The 14,808-nt window shown below is 44.1% G+C and overlaps 1 protein-coding gene across 30 annotated transcripts in view; it reads left to right on the top strand.

Moving 5' to 3' along the window:
• Positions 1-14,808, top strand: part of PPP6R3 (protein phosphatase 6 regulatory subunit 3) — a 137,955-nt gene that overhangs the window by 32,143 nt on the left and 91,004 nt on the right. For 29 of the 30 annotated variants that reach the window (XM_086676703.1, XM_086676702.1, XM_086676701.1 and 26 more), the window contains exon 2: positions 12,591-12,743. The gene's annotated coding sequence lies outside the window, so the exon portion shown is untranslated. Of the gene's footprint in view, positions 1-12,590; positions 12,744-12,823; positions 12,849-14,808 lie in introns of those variants that run through there. The other variant, XM_086676679.1, reaches the window with a different exon arrangement.

The following is a 14,808-nucleotide window of genomic DNA, read 5'->3' as shown; positions in this document are numbered from 1 at the left end:
CTGTCTGTGGAGGCTGAATGAGGACCCAAATTTAAATTTTTAAAGGGCTTCCAACCTAAATCACGTTGAAATTCGTTCAGGTCACAGTTGTTCTGTCCTTCAAATGTAATGATCATTTGGATTGTCCTTTCTACCCTGTCACTTTCTGGGTTTGTGAGGCCATCTGAGAGTGTGTTTTCTGTAGAATGACAACATACGACTGTAAAGCTTGTCAACGTGAGTGTATCCCACACCCTTTCTGTGGCTTGATAATGTTGCAGAGGGAAAAACAAAACGAGTCCGGCTCTCGTTAACTAGACTTTGCGTGTTTATCCTTAACTTGCTTGCTTTGCCTTGTGCTGTCCGCCAACCTTCCTTCTCTTGTGGCTGATTTTTTGAGTTGTGATGACCAATGTTTTACTAGTTGATGACTCGTAATCTTCAAGTTATTTTTAGGCCAGCTTGAATTTCCAGTCTTCCCCAGTCTGTCTTTCCCTTCTAACAGAAATTTTGGCCATGAGAAATTAGAAAAATTAATGACGATGTGATTAGAATGCACATTAAAGAAGTAAGTAATTATTTCTTAAGATGCGTGTGTACCTAAAGTTTAAACATAGGGGCACCTGGGTGGCTCAGTCGGTTAAGCGTCCAACTCTTGATTTCAGCTCAGGTCATGAGCTCACGGTGCCTACGATCGAGCCCTACGTTGCATTGGGCCCTGCGTTGACAGCATGGAGCCTGCTTGGGATTCTCTCTCTCCCTCTCTCTGCCCCTCCCCTACTTGTGTTCTCTCCCTCTTTCTCAAAATAAATAAACATTTAAAAGAATAAAGTTTTAAACATAGAAAATTTTCTTAATACCAAGTGTGTCGTACAAGTGTCATCCAACTCCCAAGTGAGAATTACATGTTTAATGTTTTGTTTTTAAGTGAGTGCACATAAATGATACTGATTGCTGGCCATAATTCGTTTGGCAAGCATCTCGCTGCCAGATCCGTGCCAGGCCCAGCTCTTGCCATGCTGTGGTCATACATGGTTAGAAAAAGGTGGCCATGGTGCTGGTGCTCTCAGTGAAATGCTCAGGACAATGTCTCAATGAATAGGATATAATGCAAGCTACATATGGAATCTTAACTTTTTTCAATATGCAGTCAGCATAAAAATTACCAATGAGATATTTTCATTTCTGTCTTTTGTACCACGCCTTTGAAGTCAAGTGTGCATTTTATGCTTACAGCACACCTCCGTCAAACCGTCTAGATTTCAAGTGCTCAGAAGCCTTACGTGGCTCCTGTAGTGGACCACATGGATCAGAATTATTGTTACCATGCCTCACACGGAGTGGCAGGGGACGCTGACGAGGAACCCAAATCAACGGTGGCTTAGACGGTCCAGAGGAGACCCAGGGAGATGGATCAGGAAGCTGTTTCTCTTCTCCTGGGGGAGGGGGGTGGTGGTGGCAGAAAATGGAGGCGGGGAGGTACTCAGAAGACGGAATTGGATGAATAGGATTGGGAGGGAAGAGAAGAGCCAGGGTGGTTTCCGGGCTCTGACTTTTACGCCTGGGGCGTGTCTTTCCTGACACGGGGACGACACGGGGACGGAAAGGATTGATGGCCGGTCAGTGTTGGTGTATGGTGGACAGGCAGTTTTGGAGACACTGACTTTGGGGTGCTTGAGCCATCCGACGGGGAATGTCGGCCCGCAGTTGGGTGCCTGCGTTTGAAGTGCAGAGATGGCCTTCGGTTGTATAAAGTTGTATCTCAACTGTGTCTGTAGAGGCCTTTTTAAAACCCACTGGAATGGCTTCATTTAGTCAACAAGACTTTTTTTTGAAAGTGTCCCGGGCCTTGTTGCGGTCACTGGGGCGACAGCGTGAATAGAACGTGTGAGCGGACACCCCAGCTAATACGGTCAGGTCAGCTTGGGAGAGCGTAGTAGGTAGCGGGCACCGCCCGGACCCTGCGGCCTGCACCGCGGTCGGTCGTGTGGGAGGGGAAGGGAGGGGAGGACGGGAGCCCCGGCTAGGGAGACTGGAGAAGCCAGGGAGGAAACCCGGAGCCTGATACCAAAGAAGGCGAGTGAGGAGAATGTTCTAATGAGGAGGGGCTGCTGGTCAGCTGTATTGAAAGCTGCCGAGGGTGAGTTCAAGATGAGGACAGGAGTTGCATTTGGACTTAGCCCCATCTGGAGGTCACTGGTGACTGGAAAGAGCAGTTTCAGTTGAGTGGCGTGGATAGACACCAGATCGGAATGAGCTGAAGAGATTGGAATGCGGTCGGACAGAGGGCTCGTTTTCTGCCTTGTAAGTCACCACTACAAGTCACGGAGAAGCCGGCCCCGGCGGAAACACGGACAAAGGATGTAAACAGACAGTTGGCTGAAGAGCGGAGTGTAAATGGCTCTCAGCCGTACGAACGGTGCGCGTCAGGGCCAGGGTGTGGGGACACGGCGCGTCTGCATTGCTGGTGGCCCTTCGGATGGCACGGCCTCCGGGGGAGCCGTTTGCCCGTGTGCGTCTAGTTAGAAACACACGTTTGATCCGACAGCTCCACTCCTGGAAACCCCGGCGTTGTTTCATAATAGGAAAAATGAAAACTAAACGGTCATCAGTGGTGGCCTAGTGAAAGCAACTGCGATACAGAGGAAAGTCTGTCAGGTAAAACATTTTACTCTGTGAGAAAGAAGAATTTGGTTTTGTTTTTTCCTACCGTGCTATAAATCAAACTCTTTGAGAGGGGTTTTTCCCCCCTTCTTAAGGATGGAGAAAAATATGAGGTCTGGTACAGGCCACAGAAGCTATTTGTAAATGTGCCTTTGAAGAGCTGTGTTAAGGTTTTCATTCTGCCTTGAGCTTCTGCCTATTAACTCATTTCACGCAAGTTGTGAATCTAAATCCTGTTCTCCAGATACCTGTCGGGATTCTTTTCGGAGGACCCTGTCCTGCTTTATATATGTACTGGGTTGTATACCACAGGAAAGGTGGGTGTGGGGTATCTTACAAGCTTCGTGGATGAATTCATACTCCAGTTTACCTTGCGACACCCAAAAATAACCACAACTCCTATCAACAGGGCATCGAGTTGTACTGGGTTTGGGTCCTTGACAAAGCAGGCCTATGGTACTGTTTGAGAACGCTGAAGGTGGCACTGGGGATTATAACCTGACGTAGGAGGAAGAGTTTCTTGGTCCACTTTTTATGGGAGAAAGGGACCGTACGCACCTTTGTGAGCCCTCTGTTCCCCTGACCTTTCTGCAGTTTGGCCTTCCTTGGAGGTGGTGTGTCCATATGTGGACTTAAAGCAAAACGAAAATACTGGACACAGACCAAATCAGTTTCCTAGCAGAATACAGTGATACTGTACAACTCTATAAATTCTGTTACCAGGACTCTATACTTTAAGATCTTGCTGAAATTTATTGAATTTCTTAAGAGTTTGACTGTGGTTACTCATTGGTTCCTTTTTCTTCATCTCTTTGAATCTCCTGGTTTCACTTAGATTTTATATTTCATTTTCTAGAAGGTTAGGATTTGAAGCATCATAAGTGATAGTTTAGTCTGATCTTCTCATTTTACAGATAAGGTAAGTTTAGAGAGATGAATTCTTGCCCAGAGGTTGACTGAACCACATCTGTGTTCTCTGTAAAGTCTTCCCCATTGTTTGGTGGCGTGGGGCATACAGTATGGCCTCTGCGCATCCCCGGGCCGAAGTACCTTGCCATGATTTGGAAGGAGGTGTGGTTTTAGTTGCGTTGCCGCAGTTCTAATGAAGATCGTTTATACGCTGCGCTAAATTATTTACAGTCACAGAGATAATCTAGTTGAACTTTTTAAAATGTTTATTTAGTTAGAGAGAGAGAGACACACATGAGTGTGCGCACCTGGGTGGGGCAGAGAGAGGGAGAGAGACAATCCCATTCTTGGGTTGAGTTCTCAGTGGACAAATTCTTGCACTTTCATGGCGCTTAGCACATTTTCCAGTCTCTGTACTTTTATTTAACTTACTAATCACTTGGTTACCAACATGTCCTGCAAAAAGTTTTGATGTCTTTCTTGCCGTTGTATCCTGGATTATGGAAAGCTCAGCTTTTACGTCAAATTAAACTTGATGGTTTATCGTGGCTGAGCCACTTGCTGGCGATTGAGATCCTGTCGCCTTGCATACCATTGCTCTCATCTCATAGGCAGAGTTGGTTCTCTGGGCTTTCCTTTGGATGCTAATTTACTAATTTATGACTTGGCTCCATTTTAATAGCAACTTAGATTGGGTTGGCTTCATGCATGACTGCAGTGATTTGAGTATCCCATAAGGTGCATAGCCAGACCATGATGTAATCTAATCAGGTGCCAAAGTTTTTACCTAAAGTACTTTACATATGGGATTGTGTTTTTAAAAAGTGATAGTATGGATTTACTGTGGATGTTTTATACTTTAATAAAGACTTTTTGTGTGTGTGTGTGTGTTCTTGGTATGGTGATTTCTGATTAATGATTGTTTTTAAGTTTATTTATTTGGGGAAAGAGAGAGAGAGAGCGAGCGAGAGCGTGTGTGTGTGTGCGAGTGGGGGAGGGACAGAGAGAGAGAGGGAGACAGAGAATCCCAAGCAGGCTCCTCACTGTGCAGAGCCTGACATGGAGCTTGATCTTACAAACCATGAGATCTTAACCTGAGCCAAAATCAAGGGTCGGACGCCTAACCGAATGAGCCACCCAGGTTCCCCATGATTAATGATTTAGAAGCCTTGGTATTCTTGCCACGGCTTGTATGAAAATGATTGGCGTTTCTGAAATTAGCTGAGTTACATGTATATGTGTATATTTAAGTATAAATATTGAAATACTAAGTATAAATATTTACATGCAAATATATCTTTAAATTTTGTTGAAAGATACCTTTGGGGGTGCCTGCATGGCTCAGTCGGTTAAGCGTCCAACCCTTGATTTAGGCTCGGGTCAGGATTTCACGGTTTGTGAGTTTGAGCCCTGCATCAGGCTCTGCGCTGACTCTGTGCTGACAGCGTGGAGCCTGCTTGGAATTCTCTCTCTCCTGGTCTCTCTCTGCCCCACCCCTCTCAAAAAAACCAACCAACAGACAAAACAGAAACCCCACACTTAATTGTTGCACTAAGACCACCACAAGACTGGAGTCATGGGTTAGATAATTATATATTAAGAAAAAGAAAGAAAGAAAGAAAGATGCCTCTGAAGTCATCCAAATTATTTAGTTAGGTGATTTCTCCCAATTATGAGTTGTTCGCTCATTTTTGATGATTTTCACATTCAAGTTTTTGTGGATTTTCAAAATTGTTATTCACGCTGTGCTAGGCATTGAGGCTGAGATGATGGACAAGGCCTCAAAGATGGATTATCTTCCCGTTTCATACTCCCTCTCTTCGGACTTGGGTGTTTGAAAAACGCGTGTGAGAATGGACGCTTACAGAAGTGAGGGGAAGACCCGTGTTGAAATTTTACTCTGGTCGAGCTGCCTACCTTGGAGCTTCCTGATGTTGCTAAGAAGTCATCAAGCGACTTGCTTTTATGTGATCAGGCCGGGTCGCCTCTCTGTACTTGAGAAGGTGTTTTGTTTGTGCGTGACGTAGGATATAAGGAGAAAATGCTTTCTCGTATGTTCTGCATTAGCTGGGACTTCCTCTTGTGAATTTGCATCAGTGGGGAATATCTTGGAATCGATATTAAAAATTCGCGTGACGGCATAGAGAGATTTTCATTGGCTTTCTTCCTAAGGTGAGCTTAAAAAAACAAAACCTAGTTCACATAAGGGTTATTTGGAGTAAATCCTTTCTTATTATCCTCAACTGTAAAATAGGAATTAATACCTAAGAGAGTGGAAAATGCTTGCATAATGCTAGCACAAAGGATTTGTAAGGCTAGATGTTCATTGTTGCTGTTCTCAAATTCTGTGACTAAGCAAGTACGTATTTAGACACTGTTGAGTTGAGAGTCTGGTTTTTTTCACTGTCTTATGCTAAACCAGTCCTCATTTCTGACTGGTAATTTTATAGGTATATTGTTCTTGAATTCCCCTTCTTGGCCTTGGTCAGAGTCAGTAGTACTGAAAAGAGGAGATGCTCAGTGGTAGAGCTATTGGCTGTTGAAGAAAATGTGGCTCCTTCAAAGAACGGTTGGCAAAAATAAATATAAAAGTGTATTATCTCTTTCTTAAATCTTGGTTTCCTGTTTTGAAGGGGGCCCTCTGGATCCATTTCCTCTGAGAGAAGAATCTAACGATACCCATTTCTATAGACTGAATGTCGGTGTCCCCCCTCAAGGTCCGTGTGTTGAAATCTAATCCTTACACATCCTCGGTGTGATGCTGTTGGGAGGTGGTTAGACCATGTGGGTGGAGCTTTTATGAAGGGGGTTTAAAAACCAACCCTGGAGGTTTGCCGGCCCCCTCCTGCTGAGCGAGTACACAGCAAACAAGACCACTGTCTGTGAACCGTGAAGCGGGTCCTCACCAGACGCCGAGATGTTGGGCTTTCCCAGCCTCTAGAACTGTAGAACTAAATTTCTGTTGTTATCAGCCGCCCAGTGTGGTATTCTGCAGTGGCCTCAATAGACTAGGACGTCAGCCGTTAGAGTGCACGTTGTAGCGGTCACTAGCAAATCCCAGCTTTTCCTACTTCAGCCCCGCAACACCGTGCTGTTGTTCCGCGCTTCCGTACTCTCAAGAGCGCTTTGGCCAGGCCCTTCTCATCTTCGCCCTTTAGTTACGATGTAAACCTTGGGGTTTCCTATAAGTTAAACACCTGGGGAGAGTTGCCCCTTTTTGAGAAGGAAGTACCTGTCATCATCCTCGTGGATTGTCCTCGTGGACATCCTTCGTGTGTGTATCTTTAATCTTTTTTTTTAATGTTTATTTGTTTTTGAGAGAGAGAGAGAGACAGTGCATGAGCAGGGGAGGGACACACACACAGAGAGAGAGAGAGAGAGAGAGAGAGAGGCAGACCCAGAATCTGAAGCAGGCTCCAGGCTCTGAGCCGTCAGCACAGAGCCCGACAGGGGGGCTCAAACCCATGAACCGTGAGATCATGACCTGAGCCGAAGTCAGATGCCCTGCCACTGGCACCATATTTAAAGCCTAGATTACTTTGTTTTTATAGCAGATTCATAAATTACTGAAGCAGGAAGAACATTTAGAGTTTATTAGTGCAACTCGTCATTTCATAGATGAAGAAATGGGTACTCAGGTTAGAGGACTTAGTTTCATAGCTAGTGAGTTGCTGTTGTTAAAGCTCTCTGGTCTCAACATTTAAAAGCTTTTCCCAGTTAAGCATTCTTCTTAAAAATTTATTAAAAAAATTTTTTTGTCAGTGTTTTACACATCCACAGTTAAGAGTGAGCTAGTTCTGGGGGGTTGGATAAGAAAAACAGCTTTCTTTAGCCTCCCCACCCTCTTTTCCCTTTTCCCAAAGGCAGCTTGTAGTTCTTTGAATTCTTCTGGCCAATTAAAAAATGTATTTACCTCCATGTGTCTGAAGAACATATTTGAAGAGTTCATATTTGCTTACTTGTATGCTAGTTTGTTTTTGGTTTTAAGCATATCTATTGATTTCCTGCTGTGAAAAGATACGGAATAAGGATTAGCTTTCTCCTCTCCTCTCCCCTCCCCACAGTCTGTCTTCTCCATCTTTCCTTGATAATTTTATTACAATTTTGGTTAAATCAGTAATTAGTTTTATCATTATGACCCTGTGTGCTCTTTAATGTTAAGTGGTAAATTACAAATATTTTTCCTTTCCTAAAAATTTTTTTGGTTTTCCCAGAAATAGTATCATTTCCCCCTCTGAAATGTTATGTTTGTTTGTGTTTTTTTTTTTTTTTTTAATGTTTATTTTTAAGAGACAGAGTGAGTGGGGAAGAGGCAGAGAAAGAGGGAGATAAAGAATCCAAAGCAGGCTTCAGGCTCCAAGCTGTCAGCACAGAGCCTGATGATGCGGGGCTCAAATCCACCAGCTGTGAGATCAATACCTGAGCCGAAGTCGGATGCTTAACTGACTGAGCCACCCAGGCACCCCTGTTTGTTTGTTTATATGTAATCTCTCCACCCAGCGTGGGACTTAAACTCACAACCCCAAGATCAAGAGTCACATGCTGTACCAACTGAACCAGCCAGGCACCCATCACTTTTTAATTTTTTATTTTTTGAGAGAGAGTATGAGTGCACAAACTGCGGAGAAGGAGAGAGAGAGAGAGAGAGAGAGAGAGAGCGAGAGAGAGAGAGAATGTCTTAAGTAGGCTCCCGCCTCCCATGACCATGCAATCATGACCTGAGCCAAAATCAAGAGTTGTACGCTCAACCGACTGAGCCACCCAGATGCCCCACCATCACTTTTCTAAGAAGCTATTAATGCACTGTTTTAGCCTCAGACTTTTAGTCAGTTACGTGTTCAGCAAGTATTCCGTCAGCTTTATCTTTTCGAGGAGATCTTTCCCCGCTCCGGCCTGCCCTGCTTGCCCTCCCTGCAGGGAGCACAGTTGTCTGCCAGGATCCCAGGGGTCTCTCCGCCTCTCTCCTGCATTGACTCTCTTGTTCTTGTATTCTGTGTTGTCTTCTTTATGGCTGTCCCTCTTGTGTTAGTGGAGCACAGTCTCTGCACGGTAGCTCTCTGTGAATAAATCGTGTAGGAGGTAGATCTTTTGACTCGTGTTTCTGTGTACTCTTGGTTGATAGTTTGGCTGAGTATAGACTCCCGGGTCAGAAATCATTTTCCTTCTGTATTAATCTGTTAATTATTCTCTGTGCCCTTTTAAATAGTATCCTGTGTTTTTTGTTTTTTGTTTTTTCCCCAATGGATGTATTATCCATCTGAGGATACAATTTTTTTTTTTTTTATATTCTCTCTTCCTTGTATAGTCTTTACTCCAGCTTGTATTTTTCTGTTTGTTTTGCCCTTGACTTTTCATGCTAGAGGATTTCCTGAGATGTCTGGCGATCTTTGGTTTTCCTTCATATTTAAAAGTCAGGGATACACATAGCACACACAGTTGAATTATATGGAATCACCGTCTTTCCCAGCTTTGTCCTTGGCTCTCAAATCTTCATTTCTGCATTACATTCTCCACTAAAAGAACCAGGGCTCCTTGGAAGATGGATGATTTTAGAGCTGGGGCAGAGAACGTTCAGGATGAATCTCGAACGTGTTGTTATGCCAGGAAATAAGGAAGTGCTCAAAAAGCATGGAAAGCACATGGGAGTCTGCTTGAAGGGACTCTCACTGGCTGAATCTGGGACAACTTGAGTATCAGAGTGGATAATGGCATTAATAAGTAAAATAAGAACCTATGAGTCCTCACTGTTAACAGAATAAAGAGGAGGCCCACCTTCCTGAAGTTAGAATGTCATCTGATGAAGGAATAGTAGACTTTCAAGAAAACACCGCTTTATAACCATCAGAGTAACAGTTGATTCAGACAAAAATTGCCAGTGGGTAGCAAAACTACTGAGTGAATGTTTTAAGGACATAATCTCAAAATATCTTCCCACAGATTACTCACCAATTGATTACTTGGGAGAAAACGGTTATTTTACAGTGGAGAAATATGGCACATACCGTCTTAACCGGGTGATCAGAGTGGTCACCAGTAAAGGGAGAGGTTGACATCTGCCTTATGTGATACTCTGGGAAAAACAAAACTTCATTCATTCCCACCAGAAATGCATACCCTGTAGTCTTCAAAAAGATCAAAAAATGAAAGACTAAGAAATGCTGGCGGGCTGTTTCAGACAGGAGTGGAAGGAAATGTGACATAGGATCCTGAGTGGAGGGGAGGGAAGATTGCCACGAACGACATCATAAAACCATTGGCAGGATTAAAAAGTGACCTATTTACTCCATAGTCAACAGGTACTGTGTTCTTGACTGTGGCATATGTACTGTGCTTGTGTTACTTACTATCCTTGTTCTTAGGAAATACACAGTGGCGTGTTTGCGGAAAGGTCCACGAAACCTTTGCAGAAAGGTCTTAAACATTTGGGATGTTCGCAGAGAGGGAGTGGAGCGTTCAAGCAAAAGTGACCCAGTGGTCACTTGTAAGACCAGTGGAGGCTCGCTGAGAGTTTCTCGTACTGCTCTTGCAACTGTCCTGCAAATTTGCGATAAAAAGGGTTTGTAAAAAAACATTTGGTTTTAACAGTAGTAGATTGGAGGCTCCCATCACAAGAGGGGTGCGTTGGCTACGAACTTTCCAGCACCACAGTGACTAGTAGCGCTCCTTGGTTGGGAAGTGCCCAGTGTCTTGGTGCTTTCAGGTTCTTTTCTTTCTCAAGTTCCGTAGTTGGCTCCGAAGACTGTTGGCGCCCAGTAAGAGAATCTGGCTGGGGCTGGGGTGGGCAGTGGGGCGTGCCTGTGTCTCCGCATTTGTTCTGCAGTTCCCACAGCCTTTCTGTTGTCAGGGTGGCAAGCTGTCCCCAGCTGTGCCCAGCTGAACCACGGTCTCCCAGTTCAGAGGCCTGCCTCCTGGGGCTGGCAGGGGTGGGACAGAGGGTGAGGATGTTTAGGGATCTGAGTATTCAGGGAATAATTTCTTCAGGCAGCACTCCTGCTCCCTTCCAGCACCCCTCCAATTCTGTTGCCTTCTCCTGGTCCTTGTAGATTGTGCCTTTGAAAAACAAGGCAAAACAACCGAGGTAGTCTTTTTACTGTCCGTCTAGAGGCATTTCAACGTGTATTCAGTATATGCTCTTTACTCAGAGTTCCGCTGCTCCACTCGGACACTGGCCCATTCTGTCTTCCATCATCTGGTCCTGTTTCTCATGTTCTCCCACCTTAGAATAACCAACTGTTATTTCTTGCCATCAGTAGTATAGACCCACTCCCTTTCCTAATTAGCCTAAGTGAAAAGAGTAGGAGCAATTATGCAAAGACTGTATTCCAGAAAAGTGGATTAAGTCTCAGCATACTTGTTCCTATTTAATAAGCACTCAGGTTCATAATGCTCGGGAGTACATTTGACAGCGGGTTTTTTCTTTTGGCTTCCTGGATGGGCGTGTGGGGCAGGGTGAGGCCGGCAGGTTGTCCTGCTCTGCTGGGAGCCTGTGATCCGCCCACAAGCAGGAGAGGTGGGTGGTCTTGGCTCCTGGAAAAGATGATTGCGGATTAGTTTTGAGGGTCCTGCAGCCACTCAAATTAAACGCTAAAGAGTGTGTGTGTGTGTGTGTGTGTGTGTGTGTGTGTGCGCGCGCGAGCACGCACGTGTGCACACACAAATCCTGTGGAGCACATAAGTACATCAGATTTTTATGTTCTTTTCATTTTAACCTGGGTTTCTTACTGTTTTGTTTCATTCATTTTATCAAGCAGTTAGCATTGTTTCTATTTATTACTTGATGGAAAACATTGATCTGAGTGTAGTGTGTTTTATGGAAGAAAGGTTATCACATGAACAGCATTTTTTGTGAAATGCCTTGTAGACTGCATTCTTACAAGATTTCTCATTAGCATATTGTCCATAGTTTGAGTCTTTTTTTCCTGCAGTGTTAAGTTATAAATGAAGTGCCTTGGAAGACAGTTTATAGTCCTTTCATGTGTAGTATTTGATTCATTGACATTAGAATTTGGCTGTATAGCTAGTACTTCAGTGACTTCAATATTCTGCTTACATTTCCTGGTAAACATTATGTTTTAACGTATTACATGGGGCTACTTGAGGGCATTTAGAGGGAGATACTTTGAAAATCTGCTTTAAAATTTTTATTTTATTATTTTTATTATTTAATTTTATTACTATATTTTTAAGTTTATTTATTTATTTTGAGAGAGAGACAGTGTGAGCAGGGAAGGAGTAGAGAGAGGGAGAGAGAGAGAGAGAGAGGATGAGAGAATCCCAAGCAGGCTCTGCACAGGGCCCATCGCAGGGCTAGAAGTCACGAAAGTGAGATCGTGACCTAAGCTGAAACCAAGTCAGACACTTGACCATCTGAGTCACCCAGCCACCCCCGAATTTGCTTTCAGTATTTTCTTTTCTTTTTTTTTTTTTAATTTTTTTTTCTTTTTTTTTTTTCTTCTTTTTTTCATTTTTTTTTTCAACGTTTATTTATTTTGGGGACAGAGAGAGACAGAGCATGAACGGGGGAGGGGCAGAGAGAGAGGGAGACACAGAATCGGAAACAGGCTCCAGGCTGCGAGCCATCAGCCCAGAGCCTGACGCGGGGCTCGAACTCACAGACCGCGAGATCGTGACCTGGCTGAAGTCGGACGCTTAACCGACTGCGCCACCCAGGCGCCCCTGCTTTCAGTATTTTAAAGTATGGTGCCATTACTTAGCTCTGTGTTGGATAAGAATATTATTGATGTTTTCATAAGATGACGATAATACATATGTTCTTTGTTATTTGTTCACAGATGGTGATATTACGGTGTCTCTATTTCTGGGTTATTGTTTAGTGTAGGTTAAAAGCTGAGGCAGGGGGAACGACAGTGCCTTTTTTCCCTGTTTTCCCACAGAAAAATTGCAGTTAACTAGAACTTTTCAATTTTCTGAGGTGTAGTTCTATGTGAATCAGGACCCTGAAACAGTATCTTTACTGACAGCTGTCATCAGACCCAGACAGAACACGCTGTGATCATATGCTCTTTTTTTCTTTACAGAAGAGCTTCTGTTTTGCTTCCACGTCCCACTTTACTCCTGCTAATCTGCTAATGCAGTAAATTTGAAGACAACTGTTACCAGGATAACCTGTAATGGGCAAGGAGCCACAGAGAAGAAAACCTTTCTTTTAATTTTTAAACTTGGTTTGAAAGGTAAGACCATTGAGATCATCAGGCGTTTTCTTCCATGAGTTGCATCAAGGAAAGCAGTGTTCTGTTGGGAGACCCTGGAGCCTAGAACACCCAGGGCTAGACCAGGTACAGTGTGGTTCTGTGGCACTGGGGTGTTTTAGGAAGTTAAATAGCAGCCTTTGTAGTTTGCTCTGGTATGTTTTGGAATGTGCAGTACCCACGGGATTCCTAGTTTCCTAGGGCGGGGGTTAATCTGGGCCCCAAGGAGCAGCCAGGCCTAGCAAGCTGGAGTAGCACTCAGAGAAAGACTGCTCGTAGATGCCCAGCTGCTGCTCCCACATTACCTGTGAGAGAGGGAGGGAGAGAGAGAGAGAGAGAGAAATTGAGATTATTTTGTTTTTATTTTACACCAGCCACAGGACATCTCTGGTTTTTAGTCAGCCGTCTGACTCCTTGTGAGTCCTAATTACTGTCATTTTGGAACTCTTCACTGAAAGTTTTTATTAAAGACCAGAGGTTGACTTGGCATATTTGACTTTTTGCTCAGTTGGCACTTCAGAAAATGGCCCAATAGGGTCTTTTGGGGGACATGACCTATTTTTAATCCATTTTCATTTGCTCCATTGTATTTTTTTTTTAAAGAACTTTTTTTTAACGTTTATTTATTTTTGAGAGACAGAGACAGGGCATGAGCGGGGGAAGAGGAGAGAGAGAGGGAAACACAGAATCTGCAGCAGGCTCCACGCTTCGCGCTGTCAGCACAGAGCCCGACGCGGGGCTCCTACTCACAGAGTGTGAGATCATGACCTGAGCCGAAGTCGGACGCTCAACCGACTGAGCCACCCAGATACCCCTTGCTCCATTGTATCTTGAGGAGAAGGTGGGCATAACCATTTAATTGGCTACGTTTCAGGCTTCGTCATCTCAGGAGACAGTGTAGTTACTCTGTTGTAGCAGGGTCTCTGCCCCTGATCCCCAGGGCTGTCTTTCCTTCAGCCCCTCCTGAATGACCCTCCTCCAACCTCCGGCCTCCCTCTGTGCTTACACAGTGAAGCTGCAACTCCTGGGCCTGATATTTAGGGTTCTTATTTCTCCAGCTTTTCCCCCGTATTATTCTGTAAAAATCCTCATAGAGAGGATTCTCTCCTAAGTATTCATTCACCTCTTGGCACCTTTTCTCCTCAGGCTTGTTTTTCTTAAGGAGAGGGAGTGTGTTCTGGGGCCCAGCCCTTCTCTTTCTCTGCCTGGGCTACATTCTGACCTTGTGGGTAAAGTCTTTTCCGCTTCTGACTGCGGGAAGAATTCAGCCCCTGTCGAGGGTTCAGATTTGAGAAGGTCAGGGCCATGTAGTTCAACAAGCTGTGGTCCGACCATCAGGCCGATTCACAATAAAAAAGATCATTTGTGACGCACGTGAGCTGTCGTTTTGCCTTTTTCAGCAGCTGGTTCAGAGCTGGGGGTGACAGGAAGAGGGCACTAGTTTTAGGACCCACGGAGCCCTCCAGCTTGAATCCAGCTGGTTATTTTAGAGGCTGAACATCTTTTTTATGTTTATTGGACCCTTGTCTGTTTGTAAATTGTAACAATCATCTACTTTTCTATCGTGATACCAGAGTTTCAAGAATGATTTCTGGAAGTGTTTCTATAATACTACACATATTAGACTGTTAAAAATTGAGATATAATTAACATATAACGTGAGTTTTAGGCGTACAACGTGATGACTTGGTATTTGTGTACATAGTGAAATGATCACCACAGTTAGTTTAGTTGACTTCTGTCACCACCCAGTTACATGTTTTTCTTGTAATGGGAACTTTTACGATCTCATGTAGCAACTTTCAAATCTATAATACAGGATTATTAACTGTAGCCACCATCGTGACTTACTTATTTTATAACTTGAAATCTGTACCTTTTAACCTCCTTTACCCATTCTGTCCATCCCCCATCATATGGTTTTACTATTAGTCTGTGTATTTGATCCCCCTTTTTCTAGGGCTCCACTCTCTTTCTACCTTTTTTGTCAAACTTTTCTGTGTCGTTCCAGTTCCTCTGTGGCCACTCCTTTGTGAACTCTTAGAAT

Source organism: Puma concolor, chromosome D1 (genome assembly GCF_028749965.1).
Source record: "Puma concolor isolate L17-30 chromosome D1, mPumCon1.1.hap2, whole genome shotgun sequence".
NCBI classification, from domain to species: domain Eukaryota; kingdom Metazoa; phylum Chordata; class Mammalia; order Carnivora; family Felidae; genus Puma; species Puma concolor.
Note: the sequence above shows the minus strand (reverse complement) of the source record. Positions and strands in the feature narration are given on the sequence as shown.